Below are 15314 nucleotides of genomic sequence, written 5' to 3' on the forward strand. Positions count from 1 at the left end.
CCTTGTACACTGCTCCATATACAGACACATAAAGGGAAGTGTCACTCTCGCTATCACTGAAGCAAATAAGTCTTAAATGATCCCATCACAAGGGCCTGCAGGCTAAAACAACAACAGCTGACAAACTATATACAAGCTGTTACAGCAGCCAAGAAGGTAACATATGGATTTATAGAATTGTAACTTAATTATTCAGAGGAGTGAACATATATTTCATGGGGAAACTGAAACATATACGCCTACGTAGTATCTGCCAGCATACTGTAAACACTGTTACACCAAAGAGATGTCGTATACAGTGTGTTTATGACAGCCCACACATAAATGTATGATCAAAAAATATATGCGCTTTAACACCAAATTTTCAAATGCTTTCCCTCCACCCAGGAATTATATCCAACAACAACTCTGGGAATTGTTCAAATGTTCAAATGTCAGTTGTGTTCTTCTGCAAGGCACCGTCTTTTTCCATCAGCTGCTCATCCGGTGTGTGTATGAAACAGGCCCCAGTGTGGAGCTTAGTTCCTGTTCTTCCTGACAGCTACACTCACAATGAGGCCTGTTGGCATTAAAGTATTGGTTAACATTCAGCTACAATGCTGCTTAACAACTCCACTGTGGCTGCTAAGCCCCGTATTAAAGCATAGATAGCACGCCAAAATAGTTCTCTGCATGCCACCTTAGACAGGCATGCTTTCATTCAGAGTCCCGCTGAGCCGGGAAAATTACAGACTTCCTGAAAACAAAAAAATACCAAATTCAAGTAAGCAATTACATGTCCAGTGTATCCTGGCAACTGCTCTATAATTTGATACAGACAATTCTGAGGCTTTTTATCCATTAAAAATCCAACAGTGGTCAGATGTAACAGATGAACTAGATGAGGAAGAGAGACAGAAACAAGAAATGTGTCAGTGTTAAATGAGTATACGTCAACTTCAGCTGAATGTAAGTGCCGTGGTAAAGATTCTCCCTCAGGATGGATGAAGTTAGAGAGAGGGAAAATGGGATACCACGAATGAGGAAGACGGCCCTCTGCTCCTGTCAGGTGAGCTGACACACACTCACAGTTTCTGACAGTGTTTTATTATGAGTTTGCATAACATGGACACTCACCAATGGCCAGTGGGAGAGCTGACAGAGCAGGAAGTATGTGCGCGCACGTGCAATACGTGCCCTGTATTTGTCTACGCTTGCAGAATGCCTAATAAAGAGTACATAAGATATGCAACTGTGTGTGTATTTGTGTGTTTGTGAAGGTATGCCCATCGCTGTCAGTGTTCAGAATGCAGCCAGCAGTGCGCTGATGGCTGAGCTGCGTGGATGACACCTCCTGTTGACAGTGGGCTCAGAGCGAGGACGCTAGTCATAACATAACAGCAGGAAGGTGGGAGGACATTACCTCCGAGCACACACACACATATACAGTGACACACTATGACACAGTGTTAAAGTCATATCAAGGTCCTTATTTAGATTGGCTATCATCTCTGACCTCTCTCTCCATCCTCATTAGTCGGACTAGACAGCCTCTGCAGGCCCGAAGCTGCCGCAGGCCCACACACAAGATGTCACATTGCTTCATCAGTGGTACAGTAACTAATGCACACAGCCCGTAGGTTTCATCCTGCTCGTGGATGTCTTGTTGTGCCATAATTGACTGTTTGATTGACAGTCGGTCTGGTTCTTATGATAGCCTTTTTGCTAATGTGAAACCAGGTTCCAAATAAGCTCATCGACACTGATCTCTAAGAATATATTTGCCAGATTTTTCTCAGGATGTAGGCGAGGTGGTTTGTACAAGATCTTCTGACAGATATGAAATGGATAACAGTATTATACAGCATCAAGACAAGAAATTTGAAGACTTCCTTTGTCATTGGAGAAATAGTAAGAGATGTGGAATAACTGAAGAGCAGGGCATAACATGAAGGCTGGCAATGCTCCAGTACTGACACGAAAGCCAGAAATGGGTTCAAATCAGGCCTGTGTCACATTTCTCTCGCTTCAAATTTTGACTTCAAAGTACTGTCCCAAAAAAAAAAGAAACTAATAAAATGCCAAAGTGAAGTCCACTGCCCACTCTTTTAAATGTCAGATGTCAGGATGTCAAATGCCCCTCAAGTACGACCTTCCAAAGTCAAAATGAAGGTTGAAACGAGAATTATCTAAAGACGTCACCTGGCTTCAATTATTAATGTTAGCGTGGTCAACAGGAAACAAAGTGGCAACAACCATAGATTTGTACCTTTGTAGGTCTTTACCTGGAGGCCAAAACCTTTCATTATCTCTTTCTTTCTTTCAGTCTTTGTTCATAATTCCATTTCTCTTTCTGTTTTTTACTTCTCCTCCCCCTTTCTCCGCATGTCTTGAGTCAATTCGATTCAGTTCAAAGGGTCTTTATTAGCGTGACCAGCCCTGTGGCGAAGTGCCAGCTCAGTGAGAGGGAACGCTATGATGGAACATCAGCAAACCACGGGGATCTCAGCACCACTATGTAAACATGCTCATCAGGTGAGAGACAATGAACAGGGAGATGAGAAAATGGACCTGCATGTGTGTGTGTGTGTGTGTGTGTGTGTGTGTGTGTGTGTGTGTGTGTGTGTGTGTGTGTGAGGAGCGAGTGGGTTTATGTGTGTGCACACAGTGTGAGGTCTGTGCATTTGATCTTGTATCATATATTATAATCCAGGCTTATGTATATTTAGCGGATGAAATTATTTTATTAAGCACACACAAAAGGTAAATTGGGGAATGCTGTCGCCCACACACATCTAGCTCTCTTTGACTGGCAGATACAGTATATTTCGTTTTCAATGCATTAATCTCGTCTGCAAGGAGGACACATCCACTGTATGCCAAGCAGCTACGGCTGGAAGCCGAGAGAAAGAGACAGAAGGTAGTGATTGGCTGGATTCATTCACTGAAGAAAACTAGGAGATTAGCATTTGTAACATCACAGAACAGTGTCTGATGGGAGATTTTAAACCCTGGAGTTTTTATCACTTGCTGAAATCAGACACCAAAGCCAGAAATTTCAAATTTTGGCGATGACGTGGCACCTGCTTGGAGCTGAAATACTGCAGTTCCTCGAGAGACCTGCTTCAATTTAAGCCTAAACATCACATTAATGGCACAGCAATTTTCTAAATCACCACCAAGACCACTTCAGAAAAAGTACAATTACCTATTGACAAACTAACATGTAATGTACTGCCTTTGGATTTCTAAATAGAAGTTGAAGGGTCAATAGAGAATCGAAGTCCTGATGTGACATTTGAGTTAGCTGATGTTCTACTAGCCTCTATAAATCAATCCAATCTCTCATTGAGAGTCTCTTTCATCTGTCTTTCTAAAACAGTAAAAGGTGTTTACTATGCACATGCTAAGATAAATGAGAATCTGTTACAGCACTCGCTCCAAGAATTTCTGCCCTTCGTGATAAAGTTGAACAGTTTGTTTGTTGGCATTCATGTTCATCGTCATAACAGTTTCTTCCTGATCCTTCCTTTTCTTTATATTTGCCTCTTTTCAAGCCTTTTGGATCATCTATTGTGACATTGTTACAGCTGTGTCCGGACTGAAGTCTGACAAGTCCATTAGCTCAACACTCGACTAGCCTCAGTCTGTCAAGGTGGTAACCTTTAAAGGAACAGTTTTGGAAAACAACATGTCACTTATAGATCTCAGTTTGTGTATGAATATATATATATATATATATATATATATATATAAATAACAAACAAGATATGTAGATATGTATTAATGAGAGAGCTTAAAAGTAGTTGAACTATTCCTTTAACCTGCAACAGTCCACTGGCCTGTGGGAAAGGGTGTTCATTTAAGGACCCTAAAAAGAGGATTATTAAATTAAAAAAACAAGTCTTGTAAAGTCTGTCTGGACGAATGTAAACTGCACAACATAATGCTAAGCAGTGTTATGTTATTGTAGGGCAGGATGACTTTGATTGATGTTACAAATTTCAATATGATTTTGAATCAGGTTTTCTTAATTTCAGAGCACTTCTCTCTCCACAGCCTAAGTTTCCCAGCATGTATATCAGCCACTTCTGCATTGGCCTCAGAGGCAATTGCAGCTTGATTTAACTGTCGGTCTTTGATCTCAACACACGTTTGTGCCACTGAAGGTACACGAGGACAAATCATGTACTGCACATTCTTTGTTGTCTTCCTGAATGACTTTATGTTCGATACTACGACAGCTCTTGCGAATCTTAACTCTGTAATGAGCACACACCATCCTCGTAATAGCCTAATGAGCACAACCAAGGGCAAAGGCACCTATACTCTCCCACACATGCACACACTGCTGTCAAACAGGCCATGAAACACATGTGCACATACACACACCCAGGTGGTCCCATATCATCAATGTGTCTCAAGCCAGCTTACCTATTAGAAAACCAATCATGTTCAGCACCTGGGCCTATCAGGGTGGGAAATTTGAAGCAAGACTAGGAATCTTTCCTGCAATCTGCTTATTTCTTGTTCTATAAATGTTCCATTTGTCATAGAAAGAAAATCATGAATGCTCCTGGAAATTGGGCAGCATTTGGTATAGACTGTTTATATATTGGAATAAATTGTTTGTGTCAGGCAGGTACGTTTTTGTGTGTTGCGTTTGTGAGAGTATAATAGAGAGAGAGAGAGAGAGAGAGAGAGAGAGAGAGAGAGAGAGAGAGAGAGAGAGAGAGAGAGAGAGAGAGAGAGAGAGAGAGAGAGAGAATGGGAGCCAAACATGGCAGAAGGAGAGAGAGAGCACAGTTTATGTGCTTTCAGAGTTCAAACACTGACCCTGAATCACTTTAAACTCATAAATGATAACAAATGAGAAGGTCAAAGAAGGTCAAAGTGGTCAACAGCATCTCTTTGTGGTCATATTCTTTATAACAATAGAGAAAAGAGGGAGAGGGGAAAGTAAGTGACTGCTTCAGACTTATATAATGGCAAATACAGGGGTCAGCTAAACAACATGAACACCTGTACAGATTAATGTAATCCAACACAACAGTTCTGCAACTACTACAGCCTGCGAATGAATTCTTTTTTTCCAGACAACAGAACAATATGAACTTTCCAAAAGTAGTTATTGCAGAAGTTTAAGACTCAGGAGGATTATTATGTGGGTGTTGGTAATATTAGTATGCTATGCAATGCAGCAGTACGCTAATGTTTCAAGTAACAATATCTGAACTATACAAAAAGCCATTGCTTAGTATTCAGATCAAAAACAGACCTGCATTAAAAAATGCAAGGGGCTGCAAGCAGTTTCTAATGCTGTGAGAGAGGATTTTACTGCTCTGGACAGTTATCACTGCAGCAGTCATTTTATCTGTCATTTCAATGATTGCATGGTCGAAATATGACATTCACATCACAGAGTAATCTGCCAGGAATATGTGCTTGCATGTATGTGTCTGGCCAACACAGCACAGTGCCTGATGATGCCGCATTGCACTGCAGCAAAAGTTGAGCCAGGTTCAACTTTTTTGCCCGACGACCCTGCATCTTTTTGCCAGAGTCCTCTGTGCTGGCAAACCCACTGAGCCAATACAGCAGTCCCACTGAAATGTATGGGGGGGGGGGGGGGGGGTTGGGTTTTTTAAAAACAGTGCTGTAATCTGTCAAAGTTGAGACTGAAATATCCCAGAATAGCCACTGAAAAGAAGAGAAACTGTTTATGTAAAACTATTAACTTTCCTCCAATTCCAGCACTAGGCCAAATTAAAGATTCTGCCCCACCAGTGGTAAGAATATGTAAGCATAGCAAAACTACCAAAGTTGCCAAACTTTGGTTTCTGGTGTGTAATGAGCATTACAGCCTAATCCAAATCCCATCCAAATTCAAATTGCTATTCAAATTTGGAAAAAATTAAATACTCGATCTGTAATGATTTCCTTAGTCAATGTGTAAGTGCAACAGTGCACGCCTTGTACTCCTGCTGGGATCATTCCTAAAATGTTAATCTGAACAAATTGCATGTTTGTTCTCATTTGTTCGAACTTTTGTTTTTAAAAGCAACAACCCTATTACATACTAATTGGACACAGTATGCGCTATATACTAACTGTCAAAGTACATTGGTTTGGTTGTTGGTATACCAGCAGTCAATTTACTTTACTTTTTCTGACTAAAAGGATATGGATATGATGCAATACATGAGCAACGCCTCCATTTCTTTTGTGCCTTGTATTGTGAGACAACAGCGTACATCAACAGACACTCAAAAATCAAGAGTTCTTCAGTCTGTGTGATGACAATTTTGAATACACTTAATTTTCTCACTTTTCCAGTGTGAACACATAATAACATATCTAAAACCAGCTTAGAATTGATGTGTGGTGTGGAATTGGGACACAGCTTTAGTCTTATTGTTCTATTACTGGATAGACAGATTTGACTACTGGATTTAGTCAAATATTAAAGTCTGACTAAATCCAAACATGTGACATGTAATTAAGACTGTCCGTGTCCTCAGTGACACTGTGATAGCTGACTGCAGCCCTCTAATTACCCTGGGCTGTAAATATTGTATAATTCCACATTGAGCCGCAAATTACACTGGGGTAACACATCCGCTATTAAATACTGCTGATAAAAGATGACACACTGACGCCTCTGTCTGTAGCCGCGCCCCGTGCCTCACCTTTCACCTGTCTTTCGAAATGCCATCATCATCACTCCCACACACACACACACACACGCACACATACACACCACAAAGCACATAATGCGCCATCCACCATAATCACTTTCACACCACAGAGAGGGAGAGAGACACCGAGAGAAACAGTGGCAGAGTGATTAGCTTGACATCACACAAAATAAGGGTGTGATAGAGGAGGGGGTGGGTGAGTGTAAGAGAAAAATGAAGAACAGGTGAGAGACAGGGAATGAGAATAAAGCTAATAAGACAGTGAGAGAGAGCCACTCACAGAACATAGAAATTAAGAGAGGGAAAAAAAAAAGAGATGGGCAGTCGGCACTAAAATAGAGACGGGACGAGGAGACATAGCGAAGGCAGACAATGAAAATCAACACCATTTCACTTTTATTTAAAAGAGAGAGGCGAAAGAGAGAGAACAATTCCTTCATGGCCGAGGAAAAAAAAAGAGCGATAGATAGAACATGCCTGGAGGATATCACTATATTTATACTCTACTATGCCATTATTTATTTCTTTCTCTCCCTTTCCCCTGTTCCCTTGCTCCCTTTGACGGGCCTGATTTTTAATAACATGCATATCTTTGTTCTTCTTCTTGATTAAGGGATGGAGATTGGGAAGACAGTGCCGCAGGGGCCAGTGAAGACCACACTCCTGCTGGATGGAGGACAGTTCCCCCTCCTTTCCCTCCTTCCAATAATCCCTCCGCCCTTTTCCCCACTCCTTCACAACATGCCTCCACCCTTCCCCCTGCCCTGTGTATCTCCATCCTATCATCAACATCCCCTCTTGCCTTCGCAGTCTTGACTTCTCTCTCCTCCCGCATCCTGTGTAGCCTCTTTCCCATCTCCCTCTGTCCCTCGTTCCCCCATCCACACACCGCTCATCTTCATCTCATAAACCACTCGCTGCATCCACTAACATTTGCATAGGAGGGCCTCTATTCCACACCTCTGTTTATTCATTTTGCATTCAATCTATCATGACCTGAAGTTGATTACTCATTATTAGAGGCTGGAAATATGGCTGAAATCAATATCACACTTTTGATAACATATTTCCAGATATTGTTATAATTAATGATGCAAAAAATGATATATAAAATAGTCAAAAGTGGCGTTGTTATGCCTTTGCAGCTTTCTGTTTTTGCACAGCATATATGCATTTGAGATGATAACAATGACAGATTGAACCAGTCAAAAGACAGGACTTTTTGAAACTATGGGCTCTTGATGTCACACAGAAGTTGACGAAAGCAGGCTCCCTGTTTCTATTTTCTATATTGGCATTTCTGTTGCAAAAGTAAAACTGAACCTTACACCGTATGGTTAAGTTTTGGTTTGGGTTAGACAAAAAAAATCACTTGGTTACGGAAAGATAATGGCTCAGATTAAAAATTATGACTTTGTTAAATTTAGGGGCTCTTTGTCATCATGGTTAAAATAATGGCAATTTAGTTAAGGTTAGGGAATGACTGCAGTCACAGTTTAAAAAAAAACAAACAATGTTAAGTGTCCATAAGAAATATTAGATAAACTGTGATCTCTCATGTTAAAGTCCAGTATTTTGTGAAAGCGTACCCCAAACCCTTTGCCTCTGACAGACAAGAGTCATATTAGGCAGGATTCTGTCTCTTGATCATAAACATGTAATTTTTGGAGACTGCCTGAAAAACCTGCTGCTGTTTTTTTTCTTGAGTTTGCATTAGCACAGCCACTGCCAGTTACAAGCTAACAAACAAAATAAACAAATAACTACACTTACCGTTCTGATACGTCCTAAAGTCGCTGATTTTGGTGCACAACAAACTCCTCACTCCTGAAGTAACTCTTTGTGTCTTTGTGTGACCGAGGGTCAAACATGTGGCTGAGTCTCTGTTTCCAATGTTTCCTCCACTAAGCAGCTTGATAAACTCTCCTCTTCACCTGTCAACGTAGCGCAAGCAGCGGTGGTGGGCGGGGCTAGGCCTGATCCAGACTTTCAATAAGGAAGTAAGTGTAGATGTGCTTCCGGCCGCAGTTTCCCTTTTTTTTCTTCTTACTTTTTACGTGGGATAACCACGTTAAACAAACTATTAATCATAGCAGAGTATTTTTTTTCCATAGTTTAAACAAAGTTTTTTTTACTGAACAATCTAGCACTTCAATATCCACTTGTGGTGACCACAGCATTATTAAACTTCTTTATGGTTTATTTTAGGCACTCACAGCACTTGGTTCAGGATAGGGAAGGATTGGGATCTAGTTCAGTACAGAAAAAACTCCACTCAGACACAACATATTTATTTACATTTAACAAAAGCCACAGTCTTTCCATACACTTAACCAAAGCACTTTTGGTTGCCTGCACACTAACCACAGACTGGACTGTATATGTGAATCCTAGTCTCTGGTATGACAGATGTGCACTTTGTACACCCGCCATGCACCCCAACCACATCCTGGCATCTCCACTGCTGTTCATAATGGTACTGCTTCATTCATTCAAAAAATGCATTGCCTCTAACATAATCCAGCCAACAATTATGTTTCCTGCAAAATTTATTTTTTGTTGTTTCTGTTGGTACTATAGAAACATAATTTCTGGGAGACAGGGTTGGGCAAACAGAATACTATCTGGGATATTGGGATTACTGGAGTGCAAATTTTTCCAAAGTCCTATAAGAGCAGGACAGAGCCACTGACGTTACTATAAACTTTAATGTAGAAGCATGGTATTGCAGTGTGGTACTCCCCACAGTGACTGAATGGGGCTCTTTGTAACATAACCTGTAAAACCCCACAGTGTAATGTAGCTTAATACTAATGATATGATAACACTACGTTGGTGTCACTACTTGGTAATCTAGTTAGCTGGACATGTTTGCATCTTACATTAGAGCTGATAAACACAATGTTTAACACATTTTCTATACTTCTCCTGTTATGTTCCTCTCTTACTACAGTCTCATGTGAACTGCTTCAACATGTGGAGAAATCTAAAGCTAGACACTCCTGCTGGACAATGGATGTTCAGGGGAGGGTTTTAAAAGCAATAACACAATGCATTCATATCACCAGAATGTGAAAGTTGATGAACAATAACATTGAATTTTTGCTCTGCCCTTTCAACTATGTATTCTGTAAAAGTATGATGATTTACTCTGCCTGAAATACTGTACAAAGATAAATAAAAGGCTTTCTGTACACTTAATCATTCTGCAGGAGTAGATGTCACTTTTTGTAAAAGAGCTGAATAAATGATTCACGAATGAAAGTTTTCCTTTTCCCCACACACCACCTTCCTCCTCGCACTCCTCTCCGCTCCTCCAACTCATCCTGCTGGTAACAACCCAATCCTCCAACCTCCCTGGCATATTAACATGACAGCCGTCAGCACCTCTGTGCAGCGTGGCCTTTGCGCTGAGTCTATAAGGATGTGTGGATGAGTGTGTATCTGTCAAGATGTGTCACGGCATGTATGGTTCAGTCAAGTGTGAGTGCAGGCATACAGTACATGCATGAATACTTGTAGTATGCATTTTTATGTGAATTTCTTTTTCCCGCTGTTTGTTGATTTTTGGTTTGTTTTATTTTTTTTAACACCAATTGTTAAATTTACATTTATTTAACAGCTTTAGGTACCCAACACTACAGTAGTTAATTTTAACTTAAATTACTGCTTACTTGTTAATGCGTCAGTAACTGTTTAACAATATATTAATATTGTAACACTCTAAAGGGGACATTCACCATATCGAGTGCTTTTTCTTTATGAACTTCAAGAATATTTTGATAATATTACAACTGTATTTTTCATAAAAAGGGACAGTTTGTCCAGATTCCATGATAGGGAACAGGGTCTATTTCTTGGGAAGAGAATAAATATAGTTCCAGTGAAAACTGTTCATAGTTCAGTCTGTGGAGAGTAACTGGGACATTATTTCTGAAAAGACACTTTGTTGCTGAAATTTTTAAAGGAATTTTTTCTTATGGTTGTGAGCTGCAAAATTCAGTTCACCTATACAGCACTGGGATGGAGGCACTAATCTCAACGATTGATTTCTCAAAACCTGGGTGTGCAATATGAAAACTTTGGCAAGAATGGCAAGATCCCAGCAGAAGCAGGTGAAACAAACATGTAATCTGGGTGAACTGACCATTAAGCCAAGATCTGAAATGCAAGAATTTGGTTAGTAATAAGAGTATTTGTTGTATTTGTACTTTTATTTGAGTAAAGGATCTAAACACCTCCCTACCACTGCTCTCAGCCATGTATCTTGGCAAGCATCACCACAGCAACCAAAACCCAGACAGTCCTCTGTCTGACGCTGGTATTTATTGGTCCAATAAAGTCTGAACAACGCACCGTAGCCTGCAATCAGCTGCTGTAACTAAATATGTGTGTGCATGGATGTGTTTCTGTATCAATGCATTTGTCTTCTATGAATGAGAATAGATGAATTTTTGTGTCTACAATATGCTTGTCTGTGTGTCATATCACTTTTAACGCGGTGCTTCACTCACCACCCAATGTTGCAAATTTCTTACTACCATCATGCACTCTGCCTCTGTATATCTCTCGCTATCACTCCTTTCTTTTTGCCATTTCGCGCTATCTCTCTCACTGTGACGCATTTTTCTCTTCCCTCCCTTAAGCCTGTAATACATGCCTGGCCATGCACGCACACACACACACACACACACACACACACACACAAACACACGCACATACACACACACTAACACACGAGAGAGAGAAACGGATTGCGGATGTGCTGACACAAGGATATTCTTCCTTCCACATGAGCCTTCTCCTCTAAGCTTCGGGTCAGGACAGAGCACATAGCATCCACATACCAGTAACAGTTTAAAGACTGGATCTCATTCTCTGGAGTTGACAAGCACACAAACACACGTGCACAGAAACAAATACACACACATACACAGTAACGTATGTGCTGTATTTATTTTTCATTATCCTTCACCTCCTCTGGAAGCCTCTGTTTTCCCCCACAACACTTGCTAATAGTCATCTTTCCCTCCCTCGCTTCCTCCTGGAACAAAGGTGAAGGGCACAGAAAAGAGCAGATGAGGGAGGGAAAGAGAGGGAGACTCTAATGGTGATGTTTTTCAATTGGGTTGATTTATGGCTGGCTGTTACCATTATTTTACCATTTACTCCAGCAGGCTGGAGGAACCAGGCTGGACATCTGAAGCCGGGGGGGGGGGGGGGGGGGGGGGGGGTAGAGGGAAGGGAAACTGCAGAGCCACAGGAAACATACAGTAGGTAGGGCACAATGAAGAAGAATGCAGCCAGGCTTTTAGGATGAAGACAACCAGGGCAGAGAGCGTGATAGCAGAGAATGAAGGAGTAAAGGAGTGAGTGGGAGAAAGATAAAGAGAGGCAGAGAGGCAGAGGAGAGAGCAGAAGGGGCTTAATGAATGTAAAGGCAATAACAATGAGGTGAGGTAAATTGTCCATTAACTCAAGGGTTTCTCGTGTGTGTGTGTGCGTGTGTTTCCTCACCATAACATTCCAATTTAGCAGGTTACACTCTGATGCTTCCTGACCAGAGACATGCAAAAACGTCTTTAGGATACCTAGTAACACTGAAGTGAGACAGAGGAGTGCGATTGAGGTGGACCGATAAGAGCCAAAAGTGAATTGTGACAGAGGACAGAGAGAAGGAGGCAGGAAAGTAAGACGGAGTGAGCAAGATGGAGGAAATGTAGCGAAGGAGAGTTAAAGGAGGAAGATAGGGGACCCAGGGAGGAAATATTGAAAGTTGAGAAAGAGAGCAATAGGGGGAGAATGGATAATTCAACTGGAGAGGAGGAAATTCACGGGGGGAGGGAGATACCATCAGTTCTTCAGATACGGAGGGAGATAGCCACTGCAGAGGGACAGGATCGAGATTTCAATACAGACCCGAAAGGAACAGAGAGCACCGCATTATCACACAGCAAGAAACACAATTATTACTTTCGACAGCCCCCGAGAGAGTGGAGCGAAAAACAAAGAGTGAGCTGGGGCAGCCATGATGCTCTGTAAATGACACAACAATTCGGCAGCAGCACGGGCTGAACTGGATGGGGGGTTAATCCGTATTAATTGGTCTGTGCAATCACAGGGTGCGATGAAGGAGATAACAATAGGAGGGACTTCTCACTCTGATGCAGCCTAACTGGCTGAATTGAGTCTGTCACATCAATGTCATTAAAGTGATTCAACAATGGATATCAAATGTCACATATCAATTAATTTTTAATGAGTTGAACAAGTGCACAGCAATAGATAAGGCACCTCATCCTACAGAATATGTGCACACTGCAGGGTTTGACACTAGTGATGGCAGGCATTTGGCAACATTTCCATACAGCAAACCAAACACGAAAGGACACCTGTCATTAGCACTTATAATGAGTCAGTTTGGTGTCTAACTAGCTTGTAGTGCCGCGCCAGGAATAGCCACACACTCGCCTTTCACACCTTAGCCAATAGCATGTCTTGAAGTAATACTTTCTGGCAATGGTCTTGGCAGGAGGACAGCATTTATTTGGCGACGGCGGCTTGAGCAGTTTTGACAGATGTCAAGTTGAAATGATGAAACATGTCAAGAAATTATCAACAGTTCAAAGACCCTGCATCAGTTCAGCCAAGAATGCTAAGATGAGTGTTTATATACTGTTTTGTTAATGTGTTAAGTGTTTAGGAATGCATGTGTCTGCACACATGAGTGCATACGTGCACGTATGCATGTGTGTGTGCGTCCTTTGTCCCTGCGTGCATGTGGTACAGCTGTGTTTGTGTGTCTGGATGTTGCCCATGTGTGTAGGAAAAATAAGACAGACAGACACACACTGTATAAAACGGATTAGCTCACTATTATGAAGGAGCTGTCAGATGCCTATAAGACCAAAACACATTTCCCCTCCCGTCTCCCTTTAACCGATGTTGTTTAATCTCCACCCCGATCCGCCTCAGAAAGACTTAAGGGCTGTTACTGATACCCCTAATGCTTTCAGATGAACCTCGTGCTCTGACATGTATTCACTTAGTTAGAAAAAACTTATAGTGCACAGCCTAAAACACTGATCGAAAGGCAGTGAAAACTGTGTATTTGACCGTGTGATGTGGGGGAGGGTCGGTTATGCAGAGGGTTATTCATAACCAGCAGCCTGCCATACTGGAGGCTATCAAACTCCAGCGAATGTATTAACAGTTTGCCAGGCAGGGTTTCTAATCACACCACCGTTGCACCGGGCTGCATTGGCTTATAAGGTGCTGGTTCATATTCTCAGCCTTGGGGGAGCACTGGGTTAATATTCCAAGTTCCTATAGATGAGTTATGATTTGGAGTGGAAGTGCTGAGAGAGTTATGTAATTTGCACTATCATTATCAGCAGTAATAGACATTATCATCAGTTTGTTTCCAGCAACTGAAAAATGTAAAACCTCTCCTTACCAAATGGCATTACAGTGAAACTCTAGAGATTATTATAACGGCTTTCTTAATAAATGTGCTGACAAAATAGTATCATTAGGTAGCTGACAACATAATTGGTAGGTAATTTTGAAATACTGAGCAATGAATAGATAATATAGTAAAGCAGATGATCTCAGATGTTTTCATGTCTACATGGTACTCTTCAGCTTTGTGGAATTTTCTTTTTAATTAGTTCCACCATTCCTTCTCATCAGTGCATGCATGATTAGACGAACATAAGGGTTAAAATGATAAATAGTAAGAGATGAACTTGCAGGGCTTTGCAGTGCAGTAAATGATCAAGGCCACAGTTCTTTTATCAACATGGCCCCTTGGTCTCTAATGAGCCTCACACCTTCAGCCTTGCTTTGCTCGAAAGCAAACATTGCTCATGTTTATTCATCATATGCCAATATGGGCCACTTCAAAAGATTGTCCGGTTGGCACTTTCAAGACAGTTGCTCTCTTCCTCTTGCTCTCCCTCTCTTCCTGAGATACAGTAGCTCTCCTTTGGCCCAGCCTGCTGCACCTGTCTCCCTGCCAGGACTCAAGCTTTATTTACCGTAAAGCTTTCACACAGATAAACACAGCAACTCAGCAGCTGCCATGCACGCACACGCACACACACACACACACGCACGCACGCAGACACATGCAAACCCACTTGTACACATGCACACTCCCAGATTTTGGCTTATGATCAGAGCAAAACAAAACACGGCTGTTCTGGGCTCGCCTGTTTGTTTGATTCCTGTCTTTCTTTTTGTTGATTGTTCTCGCTCAACACACCCTCCTCATTTTTCTTCCACCTCATTCTTGACTGCTTCCCCTCCATCGTCAATCCTCTCCTTGCCATGCCCCTGTGTTGCCGTGAGAAAGCAGTGGCCTCAGCTGGATGAGGTGGTCTGTGGAGGTGGAGGCCCCCCCATCACCACCCATCCCACCCCTCCTGACGGCTAATCAATGTGTTTGGGTTTCCCCATGTGGCTGTGGCCCATGCAGCTTGAAAGGTGAGCCCAATAGAGCTTCCCCCTTCCTCCATGAGGGCACGGAGAAAACCAGCCACCCTAAGCCTGGCAGATTAGCTAGCCACCAGAGGACTTTACTCCTTTCTGCTGAGCTATCGCTTCCTATCTCCTCTCCCCCACACCTCCTCTCGT

The 15314-nt window shown here is 41.9% G+C and overlaps 1 protein-coding gene across 3 annotated transcripts in view; it reads right to left on the bottom strand.

Annotated features, from left to right (window-relative positions):
* Positions 1-15314, bottom strand: part of grik5 (glutamate receptor, ionotropic, kainate 5) — an 86099-nt gene that overhangs the window by 54891 nt on the left and 15894 nt on the right. Inside the window, exon 1 of one of the 3 annotated variants that reach the window (XM_056380598.1) lies at positions 8451-9835. The exons of the other annotated variants lie outside the window; for them this stretch is intronic. The gene's annotated coding sequence lies outside the window, so the exon portion shown is untranslated. Of the gene's footprint in view, positions 1-8450; positions 9836-15314 lie in introns of those variants that run through there. 3 annotated transcript variants of the gene reach the window in all.

The sequence above is a fragment of the Seriola aureovittata genome, chromosome 7 (genome assembly GCF_021018895.1).
Source record: "Seriola aureovittata isolate HTS-2021-v1 ecotype China chromosome 7, ASM2101889v1, whole genome shotgun sequence".
Classification (NCBI taxonomy): domain Eukaryota; kingdom Metazoa; phylum Chordata; class Actinopteri; order Carangiformes; family Carangidae; genus Seriola; species Seriola aureovittata.